At 40.6% G+C, this 21365-nt stretch overlaps 1 pseudogene; it reads left to right on the top strand.

The window, feature by feature from the left end:
- Positions 1-298: 298 nt before the first annotated feature.
- On the top strand, positions 299-20895 carry LOC113253726 (bone morphogenetic protein 15-like; annotated as a pseudogene).
- Positions 20896-21365: the final 470 nt, after the last annotated feature.

Raw genomic sequence — 21365 nt, 5'->3', positions numbered from 1 at the left:
CTGGGGGGACACATAGCATTGTCTCCACTCTGGACATCTGGGTGGGAAAATTCAGCAGACAGAAAGATGAAGCTGAATGTCAGAGGTCTGAACCAGAGAAAAAACTACAAAATTATCATCATATAAGTAGTAGTTGGAGTCAGAGCAGGGGATTTAGGGGACATATAGATTGAGAAAGAAGCACTAAGAATGAAACTCAAGAGAACATGTAAGTATAGGACAAGGAAGAGAAGCAAAAATGGTCAGAGAGATGGAATTAAACAAGAGAGAACCACGGGAGGAGGAAAGGAAGTCTACGATGCCAGATGTTGCAGCTGGCAATTCCAGCAAGGACAGGACGGCTTCTTTTGACCTTGGCAATCAGGAGCTCATCGATGACTTGGCCACGAGCAGCTTCCAAAAAGCTGATAGGCAAAACACAATAATTGGGGGTCTGGAAGAAATGGGAAGTAAGGATGTACACATAACAAATACCTCTTTCGATTCTTTTTTTTTTTTTTAAAGATTTTATTTATTTATTTGACAGAGATCGAGATAGCCAGCGAAAGAGGGAACACAAGCAGGGGGAGTGGGAGAGGAAGGCGCAGGCTCTCAGCAGAGGAGCCTGATGTGGGGCTCGATTCCATAACGCCGGGATCACGCCCTGAGCCGAAGGCAGACGCTTAACCGCTGTGCCACCCAGGCGCCCCCTCTTTTGATTCTTAAATGCTTTGAAGGGAAGGGGAGAGAGAGCGATGGGAGAAGGGATGCGGAAGTGGTGGAGAACACCGTATTTTTAGTTAGCAACTATTTCATTTCCTATTCTTACTAGTCAGAAATACTTGTCAAATCAATTCTGATCGATGCAACCACCCTCTGTTGCTATAATTCCAATGCAAAAGAAGCCACTGCTTTCCTCAGACTGAAGGTCCACGTCAAGAGCTTTGAATCATCAATTGCAACTTATCAATCCTCCTTACTATTTATGTTGAACTGGAGCCCTCAGTTTGAGAGCCCATGTTTCCTATTAAATTGCTCTGACATGTGGCAGTCATGAATTCTCATAATTAAATTCTGTAGGGGGAGGATTTGGGCTTTGTAGAGGACCTAAAATAGTCCAGGATTGGGTAAGATTAGAATAAGGAAGCCATGATATTGTGGCTAAGGGACCCACAACAAAAGCTACCTTTGCTAACAAATAATTCATGCCGTGTGGAATGTCTATTTGGTTACATATGTGAAGGACTTAGCAATTCCTTAATTGCTATACGAGAATAGAAATAATCACAATCACTATCCAGAATCCCAGGCAAGGTGGGTGTGTAGTTTAAAGATTTTATTTATTTATTCGACAGAGAGAGACAGCCAGCAAGAGAGGGAACACAAGCAGGGGGAGTGGGAGAGGAAAAAGCAGCCTCCCAGCAGAGGAGCCCGATGCGGGGCTCGATCCCAGGACCCTGGGATCAGGCCCTGAGCCAAAGGCAGACGCTTAACGACTGAGCCACCCAGGCGCCCCGAGGTGGGGGTGTAGTTTAGGCCTCAGATGTCCACCCAGCTGAAAAGCTACATTAACTCTACGAGACAATTGTTAGGTACAAGCTCACATTATTATCCCAAGTGACTGTGGCAACAATTACCAAAATTGGGGCATGGCTTAAACAGTGCAGAGGCATTGGCTTTTTCCCCCATGTAGAATTCATCATTCTGAACGCCTGAAAGCCTTCCCTTGCTAAGTCTAAGAACTCAGAGTCTGGAAACCTGAAGCCTTTTTTACTTTTAATTTTTTCTCCCAGCATCACCACGGCTGAAGTCCTTTGTCACAGGCTGGGAGGCACACTTAATACTCCTCAGTAGCCTAACAAGAAGAAACAGGGGGAGGGAAATCACATTTTCACATGAGAAATTATGATCAGCTGTGATCCCAGCCAGCCCATGAATTTCAAATGGCGCTCCATTTTCAAATGCACTCTTTCAGCCCTCATCAGCCAGTAGAAAGCAGCCGTGGGGGTTATACTTCACACGCACTTTGGCTTATTGAACACTCGCAGGAGCCTGCAAGCAAGCTTTCAGCTCATAAAATTTGCCCCTCAAAGTACAATAGGAGTACAAGTAAATCTGTCTTTCCAGGCCCAGCATTTGGAGGAAACTAAAGGGCGGCTTGCAAGCATTGATTGTCGGAGACTCAGGGTAAAGCCTGGATTTTCAATAGACAGTAAGAGGGGGCATCCTCCTCACTGAACAAGGCAGAGATTTCTCGCCGGGCTGGAAGTGAATGGATATGCATAACTGCTAAGAACTAGAGAAACTTCTGGAGACACAGGGCCTTGCTTCCTCGTAGCTTCCTTTGGAAATTAGTACCTATGACAATTTCACAGAACCCACAATTCCAAATACTTGTCCCAGATGAATCCGAACAGGCAGAATTGTAGGTGGGCTCTGTCATGGGGTTCCTGTAGCAAACAGTTTTCCATCAGGCAATTTCTAAATAAATAACCCTATGGAAATACAGATGGAAATGGAAGATTGCTCCTGTTTTCATATTTCTCCCCCATCTGGAGGGTAAAATGTCAGGAAGGTATAGAGTCATATTAGTGTCTCTACTATAAATCCTTCCTTATTGAAAAATCGATAATGCCCATTTGCTGATCTTAAAAGTCTAGCCTTGGTACAAACATATAAAACCTACAAGTCGCTGCTTTAGGTAATTCTCTGTACCCAGGCCCTCAAGCACGGTTGCGGCATTGTAGTCTATGGTGCCCTCTGGTGGAAAGAAATCGATATCATGCCCCCTAATTCTTTTTTTTTAGATTTTTTTTTTTTTATTATTATATTATGTTAGTCACCATACAGTACATCCCTGGTTTTTTATGTAAAGTTCGATGATTCATTAGTTGCGTATAACACCCAGTGCACCATGCAATACGTGCCCTCCTTACTACCCATCACCAGTCTATCCCATTTCCCCACTTCCCACCCCTCTGAAGCCCTCAGTTTGTTTCTCAGAGTCCATAGTCTCTCATGCTTCATTCCCCCTTCTGATTACCCCCCCTTTCTTTATCACTTTCTTCCCCTACCGATCTTCCTAGTTCTTATGTTCCATAGATGAGAGAAATCATATGATAATTGTCTTTCTCTGCTTGACTTATTTCACTTAGCATTATCTCCTCCAGTGCCGTCCATGTGGCAGCAAATGTTGAGAACTCGTTCTTTCTGATGGCTGAGTAATTTTCCATTGTATATATGGACCACAACTTCTTAATCCAGTCATCTGTTGAAGGGCATCTCGGTTCTTTCCATGATTTGGCTATTGTGGACAATGCTGCTATGAACATTGGGGTGCATATGGCCCTTCCCTTCACTACGTCTGTATCTTTGGGGCAAATACCCAGTAGTGCAATGGCTGGGTCATAGGGTAGCTCAATTTTTAACTTTTTAAGGGACCTCCACACTGTTTTCCAGAGTGGCTGTACCAACTTGCATTCCCACCAACAATGTAGGAGGGATCCCCTTTCTCCACATCCTCTCCAGCAATTGTTGTTTCTTGCCTTGTCAATTTTTGCCATTCTAACTGGCATAAGGTGGTATCTCAGTGTGGTTTTGATTTGAATTTCCCTGATGGCTAATGATTTTGGACATTTTTTCATGTGTCTGTTAGCCATTTGTATGTCATCATTGCATGTCCCCTAATTCTTAAAAGTGTTTTAAAAGTCTACATTCAGTTTAAGCAACCCTGTCCTATAACTTGAAAGACTGCCAGGAGGTGGAAAGCCAACAGTTTTTCATTTTTTTTGTTTTTTTCTAAATGGTCAGAAAAATCTCTAACTTTTAAATAGTCTTTTCCTTTTCTATCTTATTTGTCTAGAATTTGAGACTTTCATAGATTTTTGAGATGTTTTCCCTTTTTTTATTTCATTAAATGAATTCCCATAATTCCTAACACTATAATTTGAAAAATAATCTTTGACAATTTAGTCTTATGACTTGTTTGGTGGTTTTACCAAATAATCTAAAATTTTCTACTAATAAAAGCAATGCCTACTTAAATGGAACCATAGGAAATGACAATGTACAATCAAGCAAATAAAACAATGACAAAAAAAAAGAATGATCTATCAAGGTTTGCAAGCTTGATTTACGACACATTTGCTCACTTTCACAATGATTGTAAGTTAAGGCAGGGTTAATAAATGGTTCTTTCTTTCTTTCTTTCTTTCTGGAGCAAAGGCATACTTCAGAAAAAATAGAATACTAATTTCTTCTCCAAAAGCCAGCCATTCCTCTTTACAGAATGACACCTCTGAGACACAACTGAAAAAACCATACTCCTTTATGCTTCCTAGCTTAAGAGAAAATTATCTACTTTCCAAAATCTTTGAACCTGATCAGAAGGGATTCAACAGAATATGACATCCTGAATTACCTCAGAAAGGCAAAGTATGCCTTTGAGGGTGTGACAATAATAAAGGAGTTTGGCCAAACACAATTGGAAATACTTGAAGTCAATAGCACAAAAAATTATTACCTCCAAAGTCAAAAGTGTTAATAAGAAAAATGCCCTGATTGAGGGAAAACTTAGAATTTGTCATAAAGCTCTGGACAAATAACTTGAGTCTCAGAGAAGGAAAGTATCTTGGGCAAGGTCTCTTGATAGTTCACTGCGGGATACAGCACTCAGTTCTGATAATAAAGGTTGAGCACTCCTCAAACTGCTGCTATTTCTGTCAATAAGACCATAGGCTGGCTTATCTCTGAATAGGCAGGTGGGCATGGACCTCCGCCTCAAGTGATATGCATGCCCACAGACATGCCTCTCCATCTCCATTGTTCAAATCACAGTGTGCGTGCATGAAAAGACAATCCTATTTCCAAGCAGTATGAGAGTGTTTTGAAATAGTATAACATGATACTGAGAAGTCTGAGGCTATGGGCTCACCACTGAACGAGGTATTGATTTTACCTGTTTATAAACCCACCCTTCCAGGTAACCATCATGCCAATGGTCATACAAGAAGATCTTATGCCACTAAACTTCCAAATTTTACAACTGGTTCCACTTTTATGCACTCTAGTCTCACCCAGGAACACTTTGATTATATTATTGGTCCCAATTTTCTCCAGAAACAAAACAGTCTTATCATATGGCCATGAAAATCCAGACTCCATAATAGATGATCAGTGTAACTTCATTCAATAAGTTAGCCTTTGGTTTTGAATCAATTTATCCATTCATTTGCACATTCAAAAATTATGTACGGGGAGACTTCCAGTTTCCCTTAGGATGATGCTAATACGACTTTTTCTACCTTACCTCTAAAATCCGTAGAGATCATCCAGAAAAGAAAAGGTAAGAAAAGAAAAGAAAAGAAAAGAAAAGAAGAGAAGAGAAGAGAAGAGAAGAGAAGAGAAAAGAAAAGAAAAGAAAAGAAAAGAAAAGAAAAGAAAAGAAAAGAAAAGAAAAGAAAAAGAAAAGAATATCTATATATACATATCCCATGCCTACAACATCATAGGAGGTAAAAGAAAATTAGAATCTTCAATTCACGTATAAGAAACTCAGGAGCCCATGCCAGAGTGAAGAGTCAGCAAGCAAGACATTACATTTTCCCTTCCTTCTTTTTTGTTTGTGTTAGATCAACTTCATCGGAACAAATAACAGTTATGTGCTATTCTTCCATCCTTGTTCCCACTGTGTTTTAATTTTTTAAGAGAATTTTATTGTGGTAAAACATGCATAACATAAAATTTACCCTCTTCACCATTTTTAAGTGTAAAGTTCAGTAATATTAAATACATTTATAATGTTGTGCAACCATCACCACCATTCATATCCATACTCTTTTCATCATGTAAAACTGAAATCTAGATCCATTAAGCAATAATCCTCCATTTCCCTCTCCCAGCCCCTGGAAACCACAGATCTACTTTCTGTCTCTATGATTTTGACTATTCTAAGTACCTTATGTAAGTGAAATCATATAGTATTTGTCTTTTGTGTGACTGGCTTATTTCACTTAGCATAATGCCTTCAAGTTTTATCCATATGATAACATGTGGTAGAATTTCCTTCCTCTTCTGAATAATATTCCATTGCGTGTACAGACCACATTTTGTTTATCCATTCATTTGTTGATGGACACTTGGCTTGCTTCCATGTTTTAGCTCTTGTGAATAATACCGCCACGAATGTGGGTATACACCTTTGAGACTCCACTCTCAATTATTTTGTGCATATACTCAGAAATGGATTTCTGGATCAGATGACAACTTTACTTCAATTTTTTGAGGAAACACCATACTGTCTTCATAGTAGCCATACCATTTTACACTCCCACCAACAGGGCATAGGGTTCCACTTTCCTTACTTCTCTGCCAACGTTGTTACTTTCTGTTGTTGTTGTTTTTATATTAGTCATCCTAATGGGTGTGAGGTTATATCTCATTATAATTTTGATTTACATTTCCCTAATTAATGATGTTGAGTATGTTTTCACCTGTTTATTGGCCATTCGTATATCTTCTTTGAAGAAATGTCTGTTTGTGTCCTTTCCATTTTTAATCACATGTTTGTTTTGTTGTTGAGTTTTAGAAGTTCTCTGTATGTTAGATATTTATCCCTCACCAGATAAATAATTTGCAATATTTTCTCCCTTTCTGTGGATCGCCTTCTTACTCTGTTGATAGTGTCTTTGCACAAAATTTTAAAATTTTTACAGTGTCAAATTTATCTATTTTCTCTTTTATTGCCCATGTGATAGTGAAAGAGAGTAACAAAATCTTGATAAAGACTATTTTAAGCAAACTTACCTACTATGTAAAGAAGGAAATTATGCTAAAATCTATACACTCAAAAAGGACCCAACCAGTGATTGCATCAGACTCTTTAATATGTTAAATGGAACATGCACAAACCAGAGGAATAAGTGAGATGCTCTGATTGGAGGGTGATAATTTTAAATGTAGCTGCAAATATGTAGAATAAGTTTAAATAGTTCATTGAAAGGAAGCTTGAAGTTCAATGTATCAGATTCCTCTGGTATACCTCCTAACCCCATCCTCTCGACCTCACGTCTGACTCCAGCTGTGTCTTTAGCATGTTTCCAAATGAAATTCAACTCCCTTGCTCTGCTAGCAACTCATCCCAACTATGTATTGCAAGTATTTTGCTGTCTGCCCAAGATTTCTCTGGCTGGTATGTGTGGAGGTAAGAGGAGTTAACAACACCCTAGAACAAACTTCAACCAATGGGATACAGGAGCTGAGAAATGTTTCTCCTTGGAGGTCTTCTGCTAGAGAATTATAAAAGATTATTTTAAATGCTCCTCAGAATGTCTGGTTAGATGGAGTTGCCCATGGAAGTTATCAACCTAATAGCACACTCTTTATTTCCTTCTTTATTGTACTTTTACTGGTCCCTAGCTCCTGATTCCTAGAATCGGCTTCAAATAAACTACCTGTAAGATTTTGCTACAGACTCAGTTTTGGGATCAGGGCAGGGGACCTAGACTAGGACAACATCTTTCAAAAAGTCCCACCCTTCATTAGTATCCAAAATATATAAAGAACATATAAAATTCATTAAAAATGGGCAGAAGGTATGAATAGACATTTTCCCAAAGAAGACATATGGATGGCCAAAAGACATGAAAAGATGCTCAACATCACTTATCATCAGGGAAATGCAAATCAAAACTTCAATGAGATACCACCTCACACCTGTCGGAATGGCTACAATCAATAACATAGGAAATAACAGGTGTTGGCAAGAATGTGGAGTAAAAGGAACATTTGTATGTTGCTGGCGGGAATGCAAACTGGCGCAGCCACTCTGGAAAACAGTACGGAAGTTCCTCGAAAATTTCTAAATAGAACTACCCTCTATCCAGTAATTGCACTACTAGATATTTGCCCAAAGAATACAAAAATACTAATTCAAAGGGATACAGGCACCCTGATGTTTATAACAGCATTACCTACACTAGCCAAATTATGGAAACAGCCCAAGTGTCCATCAACTGATGAATGGATAAAGAAGATGTGATACACACACACACACACACACACACACACACACACACACTGGGCTATTACTCAGCCATAAAAAAAGAATGAAATCTTGCCATTTGCAATGACATGGATGGAAGCTAGGAAGTATTATGCTACGTGAAATAAGTGAGAGAGATAAATACCGTATGATTTCATTCCTATGTGAAATGTAAAAAAGCAAATGAACAAAGAGGAAAAAGAGAGAGAGAGGCAAATCAAGAAACAGACTCTTAACTCAAGAACAAACTGATGGTTACCAGAGGGGTGGGGCTTAGGGGGATGGGTTAAATAGATGATGGGGATTAAGGAGTGCACTCATTGTGTTGAGCACTGGATGTTGTTGAAAGTGGTGAATCGCTATATTGTACACGTAAACTAATATTACACTGTATGTTAACAAATTGGAACTTAAATAAAAAAGCCCCACCCTTCCTTGTAAGTGGTGAAGAACTTTTGCTTTGGTCTGGTGGTAGATCTACCTAAAACTTCTTATGCTACGTTTTGTTTTTTTCTTAATTATCTGCCTGTGACAAGCCATCTTGTGTCGCTGAGACTCAACACGTGCAATTCCCCTTGTTGAGTAGTAACTCTTACACAAGTATGCATAACAGAATTGTTTGTGGAGGTTTATAAGAAATGTGTTGTCCTAGACCCCATCCTGAAAGTATGGTGTTAGAATTTCCTATGGTCATCGTAATGCTCATCCATGATCAATAACCATTGGTCTCGACAGCTCAATCTACTTTTCTATCTTTGCCCTCCACCTCCTCCATTCATTCTTAAAATAATTTACCTTGAACTACATACTAGGCATTGTGCTAGAAACTGGGGATGAGACAATGAATAGGAATAGGTCCATTTGGTGGTCCTAAACTTACCTTGATTGCAACTGCTTCCAAGAACCCCTTTCTGACTACTTCTACCAGCGTCAGTTTTAACGTTGTACTTCCATACCCATAATTAAGAAAATCATCTTTGATTCTCCTCCAATAACTTGGACTCAACTTGATGCACAACTTATCCCGTTGTACTGAAATGGTTTACAATTTTGTTTCTTCCACGCCACTATGAGCTGACCGAGGCCAGGAACTGTATTCATTATTGTGTATGCTCAGTCATGTTGCAAACAAAAGAAGGATAGTAAGGGAGAAAGGGAGCTGGAGAGGAAAGCAGATAGACCATCATGAACGTCTCAGACATCATCCTTCACCGTGGCCTCCTGCAACATGCTTTAATTCAGGTGGAAATTATATACGTTGGGCACTCTCATATTTAATTCTCCCAACAGTCTTGACTTACACACATGATCGTTTCCATTTTAAAGATAAATAACCAGTGTTCAAATCGGTGAAATATTTTGCTCAAGGTCACACATCTAGTAAGTAGAGTATCTGGGATCTGAACCCAAAGCTCTCAATGAGAAAAAGACCCAGAGTTTTTCTGAACCCGCGTCCCTGACTGCCGGAGTGTGTGCATGTATGTGTGTGTAGACTTCCCACTCCACAGAAACTTCTCAAAGGCAGAAATAATATTTGTTTCATCACTTCAGTAAAAGAGTCAGTGTTTAACAAAGTTACCATCAGGAGAGGAATAAATTCTTCAAGGGACTGTTCATCTCCTTCTTTTGATTTTTGGCATTAAAGGTCTCTGTAGTCCTGCTAGAAATTTTCCATCAAGGTTATTCTCCAAGTTCTTGTGGATGACTTTGAAATTTAAATTTTCCCATCATCTTCCAGAATGAAGGCTGAGGTTAAAAAGGCATATTTCGTTTTTCTCCTTTTCCCCACGGCCTTCAGTGTCTCCCTTTTCTCGCCATTATCCTTCCCCTTGTGTGTGATCTATCTGAAAAATGTTTTACTTGTATCTTTAGCTGGCTCTCTTCCTCCCATTTCTCAGTGCTTTAGGTTTCTAAAGCTGCATTTTCCCTGTGGAACTTATGCCAAATATAATTGCCCTGCACTGTTTGGGAAAGGCTTAGATTTGTTTCATAGGTTGTTTCTTTAGCCTTAATAAGTACAGACACTTATTAGCTGGCCACAATTTCATTCTCCCCTCTGTGGGCTGTATTTCCTTGCTCGTTAATGTGTAAATCATAGATTTCTCTAATTACATACTGGTGCCTTTTCCTTTCCGCCCAGAGCTCGAAAATTAGTAAAGGGCTGGAACTCTGATAGAAATGTCTAGAATGGTTTCTTCACACACACTTGGGGATGCTACTGGCACAGAGTAAATTTAACTTCAACGTGGGTGTGTTTGTGTGTGGTTGGCTGCTCTGAATGTTCAGTTTGTCTCTGATTCGAGATTAAGAACATGCCGGCCAGAGTGTAAGGAAAAGACATAGCTCAAGAATCTTAGACTTGCAAACTCAAAACTAAAAATTCAAATGAACTCATCAAATATTCAGTAAACGCTATAATAATTTTGCCATTTCTCATTAATTTCACTTATCTCACGTCTCCTTACACTCCCTCTCAAATATTGCCAGTCTTCGTGTCTGTAGTAAAAAGCTGGAGGTAATTTCTATTTGATCATAAACGTATTTGATTTGAACTGACAGATAGCAATTATTAGAAGCAGTTTGTGTGTAGAGAAACATTATAGATAAAGCTGATTATAATTAGGGTTAATGTGAAATTCTTCTCATGAAGGAGAACCCAAAATACATTGTGTCTTCCTGCCCTGCCACCCCAAGGTGGAGTCCTGAGGTCAGCGGCATTGACATGAGTCAATGGGCCACCCCTCACCCCATCTGCATGTACTGAATCATAATGGGTGTATGGCACACTTATCAAGATCTCCGGTGATTCCTGGTCTTCAGATTCTCTCAGTCTGGGTGCTTCCCCGGCTGGCACCCAGTCAATGGGAAAAGCAGAGACAAGCCATTCTGGTTACTCACAGGTGGAATTCCTGACTCACAGGATTGTGATCAATGAGTATAATCAAATGGCTGTTTTAGGTCACTACTTTTAAGGTGGTTTCTTTCACAGCAGTATAATCAAACCACTTTCTGTCATCTGTGTTTCTACCCATTTTTTTGAGAACCCAGAGTTCTATGAAGTATACTATGCTCCAAAGTAATTGCTGAAAATACACAGAATTTTGATACTGAGTCAGAGCTTAAATTGCATTGAGTCCGAAGTTCCCCCAGTAGACTGATTTCCATAGGGTTATCTTTGCATAACATCGATAACTATTCTTAATTATTTTCTTTCAATTCTTTTTACTACTTAGACTTATCCTAAGTGACACTAGCCATGATATCAGAAGTTTGATACTTACTTTGCTTTTTCTAATATTACAAATATTCACAAATATAAAAATAAAAATATACCTATCTGTGTATCACCAGGTAACATGTTGCTTACTACCAGTGTTCCATGTGTCCCAGTTTGGAAAATAATGGTCTGATAGAAACCTTCTATGGGACAGACAACTCCCTCTGGTCGTAGTCTATGGCACTTCTCACTTCTGAGCTCAAATGATTCCACTGTTTTGCCAGTTTCTTCTTTTTCTTTTGGCCATCTCTCAAAAAGCACTTGTTGACTTTTACACTTTGTCCAAATTTCTGTATTTTACTCATTTTATTTCTACTGGCTAAATTCTATACTTTGTCCACCTCTAATCTGAGAGCCCACTGACTGCTCCCTGGACTCTTGTTTTTACAAAACTCTTCCCTGCCTAAACCCAAGAAGAAGGAAATAAGGCAGAAGTGACAAGTAGAACTCATTTCTATATATAGAAACAATGGAATGAGTTATATAACATGTCAAAAATATAAAAAATTATGTTGCAGTGTAGGGCTACTCACAGTGTGGTCTGGGGACATGTATCAGGGGACGAGCTGTTTATTAAGACCATGAGATAAATACAAAACCTGAGAATCAGTTAAAACTTTTATAGTAATTTGACAGTATTTTAATATTAGCTGAATTTAGTAATAATTAAAAGTTTAGAATTTGCATTTTGCATGTTGTTTTTATTTTATTTTTCAAGTTATATCTTTCTTGTGTTTTATAAAAGTACTGGTTTGCAACAGACTAGAATTGTTTTTTTCTTTAGAGAGACAGAGAGAGAGAAGGAGGTGTGGGGAAAGGGCAGAGAGAGAGAGAGAGAATCTCAAGCAGGCTCCACGCCCAGCATGAAGTCTGCTGTGGGGCTTGATTTCACACCCCTGTAATCATGACCTGAACAGAAATCATCGAATGCTTGAATGACTGAGCCTCCCAGGTGCCTCTACAATTTTTTTTTTAAACCAAAAAACTGGTTCTTTACCACACATACTCTAAGGAATGCTTGGATGAAAAACTAAATAGAATAGGAAATGTTCTTTTAAGCAGAACTCAGAAAATTGTAATGGATTTTTAAAAAATAATATAATGTATGGGTATTATTTAAAAAGTGCAAAGAAGGATATACACCATTATATATCTATATTCTAGCATTGGTTGTCATTGTGTATTGGGTCATGACCAAAAAATGCATATCATAGCCACAAAGTTATTATGAAAGCAAGTGGAAATATTCTTTTTCTTATTCTTGACTCTCCTCCTCTCTGCTCTCTACTCAAAACTCTGTCAGAATTTCGGCACTTATAAATGCAAACACCACAGTCTCTCAACAACTTTTACAAATTGCTTCTGACTGAATTCATTTTATTAGGGAGCTTTCAATTAAATCCAGTGTTGCTGGGACACAATATTTTTAAACCTTTAGGCAAAGCATAATAAGGCTTAAAACAGAGCTAGAAACACATTTTGCCACGCTTTGATACTAGATTACCTAAATTTCTGCTTACCAGATGCAATAAAAGATAGTTACTGCCAAGAGGCTCTTGTCTGCCTTCAATAATCTCCAAAGTGATTCTCATAGATCAAATGGGCTCATGAGGTACTCAGACATAGTAACATACTCACGCATAATTGATATTCCACTCTGTAGCCATTACCAACATGATGTAACGTAGCTGAAGGAATGATGGAACTTGGTGCCATATTTGAAGTCTGAGTTTGAATGTGAATTCATCTGCTGCTCCTACCTTCGTGATTGTTTTAAGAATTAGATATTAGGTATGTAAGACCTATTTTATTTTGTGTATAGGGTTTTAAAATAATCCATAAAATTTTGTTTAAAAATTATAAATGGACATTAATGGAGGAAACGAATCTTCATTATATATGCTACTCCATTAATTAGGAAACTATTCTCCATTAAATACACTACTCCATTGCATTAGGACCTGCTTGTGGCTGAGATGCATAGATAGCGTTCCTAGTTTAAGGATGAATTTCTGACAAAAGTAAGATTTCCCCTCTCAAAGTTACCAGTCAGCCCACTTGCAATCTGGCTTCTACACCAACCCACACAACAGTGTTCCCTAGTATTGTTCTATCTCTTGAGACTCATTTCTTTCTTATTTCCCGTAATTTTTTGTGTTTTCCATCTAACTACAAACAATTTCTTCTCAGCCTCTTTCATTGGTTCCTTTCACTATACTTAGATTGAATTGTTGAGTGGCTTTTCTTTCCGTGACCCAATCGTGGGTTCATTATTCATTCTCTCCCTGAGCCTTGTTCAATCTCATGTTATTAGCTACCAACTATAACCTAATGACTTACTCTTTTCTGTCTTCAATATCTTCTCAAGTTTTGGGCGATGTATGCAACAGTCCACTAATTAGCTTACCTAGATGCCCCGACAAGAGTTCCAACTCAAAAAACCTTTGCCCCCAAAGTTGTTTCTCTTCCACTGATTCCCTAATCTCAGTTTTGAGCCATTATACCCCAGTTTCCCTAATCAGACCAGGACAATCTTACCCAATTCTCATCCATTGAGTCACTGAATCCTTCTAACTTTGTAACTTTATTCATCACTATATTGTACAACAGTAACAACAACAACAAAAACACAGCTGTTGTCTCCCACAACAAGCATTTATTGTCATTCCTCTGGGTGTGCAGAGTGACTGTGGCTCTACCGATTAAGGCTGGACTTAGCGGGGAGGCTCTCCTTCTGACTGCAAGGCAGCTGGGCCTGGCTGCAGACCGAGAGTGAGAGTCAGGCATGCTCCACATGTTTCTCATCCACCTGGACCTAGAAGCTGCCAAAGGTATATTTTGTCGTGATGACAGAAGCTCAAGAAGGTGACCTGCACAAACACATTTCAAACCTCTGTTGATAACAAGTTCACTAATATCCCATTGGCCAAAGGAAATTACATGGCCAAGACCAACGTCGAAGGGTGGGGAATATACTTTCCTTCTAGCGCAAAGCACAATGTCACATGTGTAATTCCCAAACAGAGGGAGCACAAAGTTGGGAAGCAACGACCCAATCTACCCCACATGTTAAGTATTTCTCACCTCTAGTCTTTGTCCTCATCCTAAGGAGCATCCTTATTTCATTACCAGTCATGCCTGCTCAGACAACCTCTTCTCTGGTCTCCCAGCAACTCGAACCCATCGTCTACAATGCAGCCAGAGTACTCAATAGAAAACACAAATCAGACCACGTAACATACCCTCAACACTTCAGCAGCTTCGCATTGCTTACCAGATAAAATCTAAGCCCTTCAGCAATGCTCACGGTGAGGTTCTCCAGTGCATAGCCCTGCCTTCCTCTTCACTCTCATTTCCCCCCACCCGCTCTTGACTCTACACTTGAGGGATAGCTCCTTGTGTGCTACCATTCCACAGGTTTCCACGTTCTTCTGCAATGGCTCACATAATTCATCTCCTCAAATGTTCTTTTCTTTCCTTACCTAGTAAATTTCATTTTTAAAAAAGATTTTGTTTACTTATTTGAGAGGGAGAGTGTGAGCATGAGTGGGGAAAGGGAGGAGGGGTACAGGGGTGGAGGGGCAGAAGGAGAGGAAGAAGCAGGCTCCCCGATGAGTGCAGAGCCTGACCTGGGGCTTGATCTGAGGACCCTGAGATCATGACCTGAGCTGAAGGCAGATGCTTAACTGACTGAGCCACCCAGGCCCTCCCTCACCTGGCAAATTCTTGCTTGTCCTTTAAGATCTACCTCAGACATCACTTCTGTAGCAAGTCTTTGGGTTCCCTCAGACTGGCTTAGTGTTCCATCATAGCCTTTACGCCATGTTTTAGTTCAATGGGTTGATCCAAAGTTATTACTTCTTTCCACCAACAAGGATTCCATCATACTCCCCAAGAAAGTCTAGGGATACTCTTTTGGGAGTCTGAATGTGAGTGGGAAAAACTATATTTATTTTTACTAATATCCAGGAGAAATTTAACATTTCCTTCAATTATGATTATAAGTAACAACCCACAATACTATTAGGAGTACTGTGTCACCAAAAGAAGTTATAAATAATTTCATACTCCCACACAACAATTGTTGCAGACAATTCAAAATTCCAGGAGTCATTAGACATGTCACTAAATCTTATTTATGTCACTTAATAAAAGCGCTCTTACACACTGCAGCAATTTTTTAATTTAAAAATTTGATAATTTTTTCAAATATGCTTTTTTTTTCCTTCGGAATTTCATTTGCCTCTGAAAACATTTTCTGAAAGGCCGGTAATGCTGAAGAGGTCCCTGATACTCATAAAATTAAAAACCCTAAATAATGATTTTTTCTTGGCAGTTTGACCATTTCGTTGCCGAGGACTAGAGAAGTCAAAATCTAGATGTATATTTTTGTCACAAATATTCAGCTCTTCCTTACTCTTCAAATTTTTCATTAGTGTTTATTTCATTTAGGGATTTTTTAAAGAGGTAACATATTCACAAAATAAAAATGCAGAAGAGATAAGGGTACAGAGTGAAAACTCTCCTTAGAAAACTAGTTTTCTTCTGTAGAATAAAGCGGGGCTGAGATTCTTGTCAATACTTTCAGAGGCATTCTATCCCTGTGGTTGGGGGTGTGGCTGTGGGTGTGGGTGTGTGTGAACGCAAAAGGAAAATAATAAACATATATCAAAACACACCTATGGACACACACAGATTTTCCTCTTCTCCACTCACCTTGTGGCATGCCACACATTGCACCGTATCTTCTTTTACTTACTACATAATAACCATCTCTCATTAGTTTAAAATTACTGTCCTAAGTAAGATCAAAATATGAACTCCTTGACATTCAATTTTACCTGTTTTAGAGAAAATACAATTGTCGTCCAAATGAAATAAAGCAAAAAAAACTAAGTAGAGCCCATCATACGCCCTCTCAAGTCTTATTTTTTCCTTTTTGAGTCTGAAATCTGCTGCAGTCTCAGTTCAATGCCAATAAATGTAAGCAGCTTAAAGTAAATAACAGGAGGCAATGCTCTGGGTACTGCTAAGGTAAGCTGACTTTTTTTTTTACCTAAGGAGTTTAAAAATCAGCTTCTCGAAAGTAAATTGCTCATCATGGTTCAATACCATGGTTTATCATATTTTTCTGGTTTTATTAATGAAAACCATCGGTGGATGATAGTATGACTATTCAAGGGAATTTAATTCAATGTTTAAAATGGTGCAATTGAAAAAAATAATATAGTGAGAGTACTCATAATATAAGTGAAAGAAATTATATGGCATTGCCTGGTATAATCCTAAATTTGTATTTTTTTAATGTCATATAAAAAAGTAAAGAGTCAGAGAAAATAAATTTCTCTGCTGTGAAATGTATGGTAGGTATTTATTTTCTTCCATAAATCGGTTTGCATTTTTCCAAATTCTCTATAATAATTACGAACAATCAGAATACTTAGAAGAAAAAAAAACACACCTAAACGAATCAACAAAAACCCAAATTGAGAGTGCCAAAGATGCAAAGACAGAAAGGCAACAAACCAGAGAAAATATAAATAGGAGTTTTATGAAATAACTAAATACAGGCAGAAGTGAAAGGAAGCAAATAGGAAACTCATTCAAAAGGCAGACGTGTTTATAGCAGCTGAGACGGGATCCAGCTCCCTAAGCGAGACAGCGAGAAGTACCAACAGAGAAGACACGGTGTTTCAGCTGCGTGTGGCAGTCGGCAGGTAGCCCTCGAGACCAGGCTCTAACACACGGCCAGGTGTGAGGACCGCAGGGAACAGAACTCAGGACTGCCGCAGACAGATTTTTAAGTGAGTAAGGTATACCGACGGCCAAGCTTCAATGAAGTAACAGTATCCAATGCTCGCTGAGTACTTACCATGGACCAGTCATACTTTTAAATGCTGTCTATGAATTCATTTACCCTTCATAAAACCCATATGAGATGGGTACTATTCTTTTACTCACCTTACAGATGAGAAAAGCCGGGTTTTCCAAACTTCATCATGGAGGTCCGAGGGGCAAAGACAGGTCATGTGACCTGAAAGCCTGTGCTTTTCGACGGCTGGCTCTACGTCTGTGGCTGGAGGACAGTGGGTCGATTCTCACTCACTAGACGACAGCCTGTTTTTATTACTCCACGTTTTTAGGTCCATTTCCTAGTTAGAAGGGTAGTAGACATCTTGTTTACGAATACGGATGGCTGTGTGCAAAGACGATTAAGCTGAAGTGTATTTTAATTGGTCAGACTCTATAGGACACATGCCCTCTGGCAATAGTCTAACTGAATATCAGAAAAGAGAACGCCTAAAAACGTCGTCTTGGAGGGGGAAATATTTCTGAAGTGTTAGGTATGAGTCCTGGGTTATAGCAGGGACTCGAGTGCCCCAATTATAGTTGGAAAGTACCTTCAGTGGTCAATAGATTTCCGGTTTTTACTTGACTTTCCCTGTTGTGATGACTCCCAATGCAGTAGTCAGCTGTAGCAAGAAAATCATCTCAAGATGGGCCATACTCACCAGAAATATTGGCACAGGTCTTCCCCCACCAGTCCTGCCCACAGGAGTCGGCTGACTGCCTCAACCCCCACGCAAGACAATGGGGAGCCGGACAGGATGGAGCTCATTGTCCTGTGCTGTCTTCCCTTTTTTTGTTTTGTTTTGTTTTGTTTTGTTTGTTTTGTTTTGTTTTGTTTTGTTTTGTTTTGTTTTAGGCTGGGAAAGAAGGGAAGACAGTGGAGAAACAGAGAAATTGCCACTTGGAGAAGCCAAAAGTCTCCTCTTCTTTGTCTGTTCCTAATTAGCCTTGGAGTACAATGTCTCATTTAAGAATTAGGAATGAACATAATCGAGGATTTCAGTTTCAGCTCTGACATGTAGAGAGCTGGAAAGCTCCCACACTGATAACATTGAAAATGTGGGCTAGGCTGAGAAGTCACCAGTCTTGTTGAACCCCTTAGCAAACTGAAGTCACAGGACCACCCATTAAAGTAAAATATGGGAGAACAGGTACCTACTGGGGAAACCAGGACAGGACCATCTGGGTGCTTGGAGCCGACTCTCTGAATGTTTTATTTTCTAGGGCTGCCATAACCAGGTACCACAAACTCAGGGACTTAAAACAAGAGAAATTTATTTTCTCATGGTTCTGGAGGCTGGAAGTCTGAAATGAAGTTGTCGGCAGGACCATGCTGCTCTGAGGTGCTACAGAAGGATCTGTTTCATGCCTCTCCCTCTCAACATCTGGTGGCTTCTGGCAATTCTCGGCATCCTTCGGCTTGTAGCTTCATCTTTTCAATTGCTGCTTCTATCCTCACATGACTGTCTTCCCTCTGTGTGTATGTCCGTGTCTAAATGCCCCTCTTCTTAGGGTACCTGGGGGGGCTTAGTCAGTTAAGCATCTGCCTTGGGCTCAGATCATGATCCCAGGGTCCTGGGATCGAGCCCCACATAGGGCTCCTTGCTCAGCAAGGAGCCTGCTTCTCCCTCTCCTTCTGTTTCCCGTTCCACCTCCTTGGGCTTTCTCTCTCTCTCTTCTCTGTCAAATAAATAAATACAATCTTTAAAAAATAATAAAATTTTTTTAAAATGCCCCTCTTCTTATAAAGACACCAGTCATATTGGACTTAAAATTTACCATAACCCAGCACAGCATCGTTTTAACTCGATTACATCAATAATGCTGTTTCCCAATAAGGTCTCATTCACAAGTTCTGGGGGAGAGGACTTGAACAAATCTTTTTGGGGATGGAGTGGGGCACCGTTCAACCCAGTGTACCACAGAAACCCTCTAATAAGATTCAGTTAAACATTCAAAATGCATTACTAAAGACCACGTGGGCTAGTGTGAGAGTGTGGTCCCCCTAGAGATGCAGATATAATGGGATTTGCATCTTCCTGAACACTTTTCCTCCCAGAACCCCACCAGGGAAGATGGAGGAGAATCTTGATAAAGTGCCCTTTGTCCTTCATGGTGGTCGCTCAGGGGACAGAAACTAAAGCCTCTGCCAAAAATTCCGCCGGACCCATTTCCCCACAGGAGAAAACAATAAAGAACAAACAAACAAACAAAAGCCTTTTTTTTTTTTTTCATCCTGGTGGGTAAAGCAAGGGAGCAGCTCCTAGAATGGCTCCTCCATTTCAATGACCTCAGCCTCTGAGTTCCCAGCCTTGTAGAGAGGGAGGGGCATGCTAGCCTTGTCTTGCCTGCTGTTTGTGTTTGTTTTGATGCAAAGAGGCCAAATTAGGAGACTTCCGTTGGCCCAGGAGATCTTCCCAGGAGAAGCGACGTGAAGCGTGCTTGCTCACCTTTCTTCCTTCTTTGCCCTATCCTTCGTGGTGGCAGAACCAGGATGTGGTTACCTGTGTGAAGGAAAGGGTCCGAGTGATATTCTCTGGGCTGGGGCTACAGCATGTGGCTGAACATCAAAGCTTTTTCAAGATGATCCTCAGCATCTTTTGACTCTTTCTTCTTTGGGGACTGGTGCTTTTTATGGAACAGAGGATCCAAATGGTATAAGTAAGAAAGCCCGCTCTTGCCCTCCTGGCTGAAGCCCCTCCCTTGCCCTAGTTGGCAAGCTGTTAGAACAAGCCTCTGGCAAACAGCAGAGGAAACCATGGGTCCTAGGATGTCACTTGTGGTACATGCTGGAGTTGTACGGGCATTTGGCTGACGTGCAGTGGGCACCCTGGAGAACTGGATGATGGTGCCATCATAGTGAGCCTGGCGAGGCCCTCTGCCACGCAGTACGGTGTTTCAGAGACCTCTGGCATGCACTACCCTAGACGTTCCTGAGACTAAACTATACCAACTAGTCAGAGCCACCACAGCCTGCCACCATCAACCTCACTTAGCTGACTTTCACCTCGGCTACCCTGTGGAACCCTGGCTCCAGGAGAGCCCACTTTCCTTCTTCAAGAAGAAGTTCCTCAGAGCCTTCCCTGATCACCAAAGCTGCACAAAGATGGATATCACACAACACATGCGGCCGAGGCTCTGGAATCCTAAGTCAGGCTAAGTTCTAGGACTCTCCTCTCCACTTCATGTGTTAGCCTCCAGAAGGCAGTGACGTGCTCGAGCTTCAGTGTCATGGCCGCTCATCCTTGGACTGTGCCTTCTAATTAGTCCATTGGTCTTATTAGTCTACTCACAAAAGTGTCTAGAAGGCCAGACTTTCCCCAGAGGCCTGGAGGAGTTCATGGAAAGGGACATTCCTCTCTCACAGGATCTGGAAAGCAGGTAGTGTCATGTCTGAGGTTCTTGGTCCTTCCCTAGACATGAAGCACCTGAAACTAATCAGTGTCCACCCCATCCTTTGCAAGTCAGCCTTCCCCAGCTGGGCTGCCGTCCCTGGATTGTCGTTCTGCATCTCTACACCCCAAACTACTATAGGGGAGCCTACCCTCAGGTACTACACTGTGGTCTCCCTTGTCCCAATCATGCCACCATCCAGGACTGTGTCACTGAGCAGGTGGACCAGAGCGTCCCTCAGCCCTCCTGTGTCCCTTGTAAGTATATTCCCGTTAGCATCCTTCTGACTGAGGCAAATGGGAGTATCTTATAGGAGTATGAGGAAGGGACTGCCCAGTCCTGCACATGCAGCTGACAGCTCAGCACATCTAACTTGGGTTTCCTGAGAGACTGGAGAATGGTTTAGCAGAAACAAATGTCAACGTCAGATCACAGTGATCCTCTACCCAGTCTATGCGTTCTGTTCTTTGTCTTAAGTCTCTCCCTCCATTAATGAGCTCCTCGCTTTATTTAATTTAATTTTTTTTAAGATTTTTAAAATTTGTTTTGAAAGGGAGAAAGAGTGCAAGTGGGGAGAAAGGCAGAGGCAAAGGGAGAGAGAGCATCTCAGGCAGATTCCATGTCAAGTGTGGAGCCTGATGTGGGACTCTATGGAGGGCCTGATGGGGGATTCAGTGGGGGGCTCGAACTCCTGACCCTGAGCTCAGAGCCTGAGCTGAAACCAAGAGTCAGACACTCAGCCTACTGTGCCAGCCAGGCACCCCGAGCTCTTCATTTATAAAAACAGTTCTGATACCAAACATCAGTACCTTTGGACTCTACTCA

The sequence above is a fragment of the Ursus arctos genome, unplaced genomic scaffold (genome assembly GCF_023065955.2).
Source record: "Ursus arctos isolate Adak ecotype North America unplaced genomic scaffold, UrsArc2.0 scaffold_20, whole genome shotgun sequence".
Lineage (NCBI taxonomy): Eukaryota > Metazoa > Chordata > Mammalia > Carnivora > Ursidae > Ursus > Ursus arctos.
This window is presented reverse-complemented; position numbering and strand designations above follow the sequence as displayed.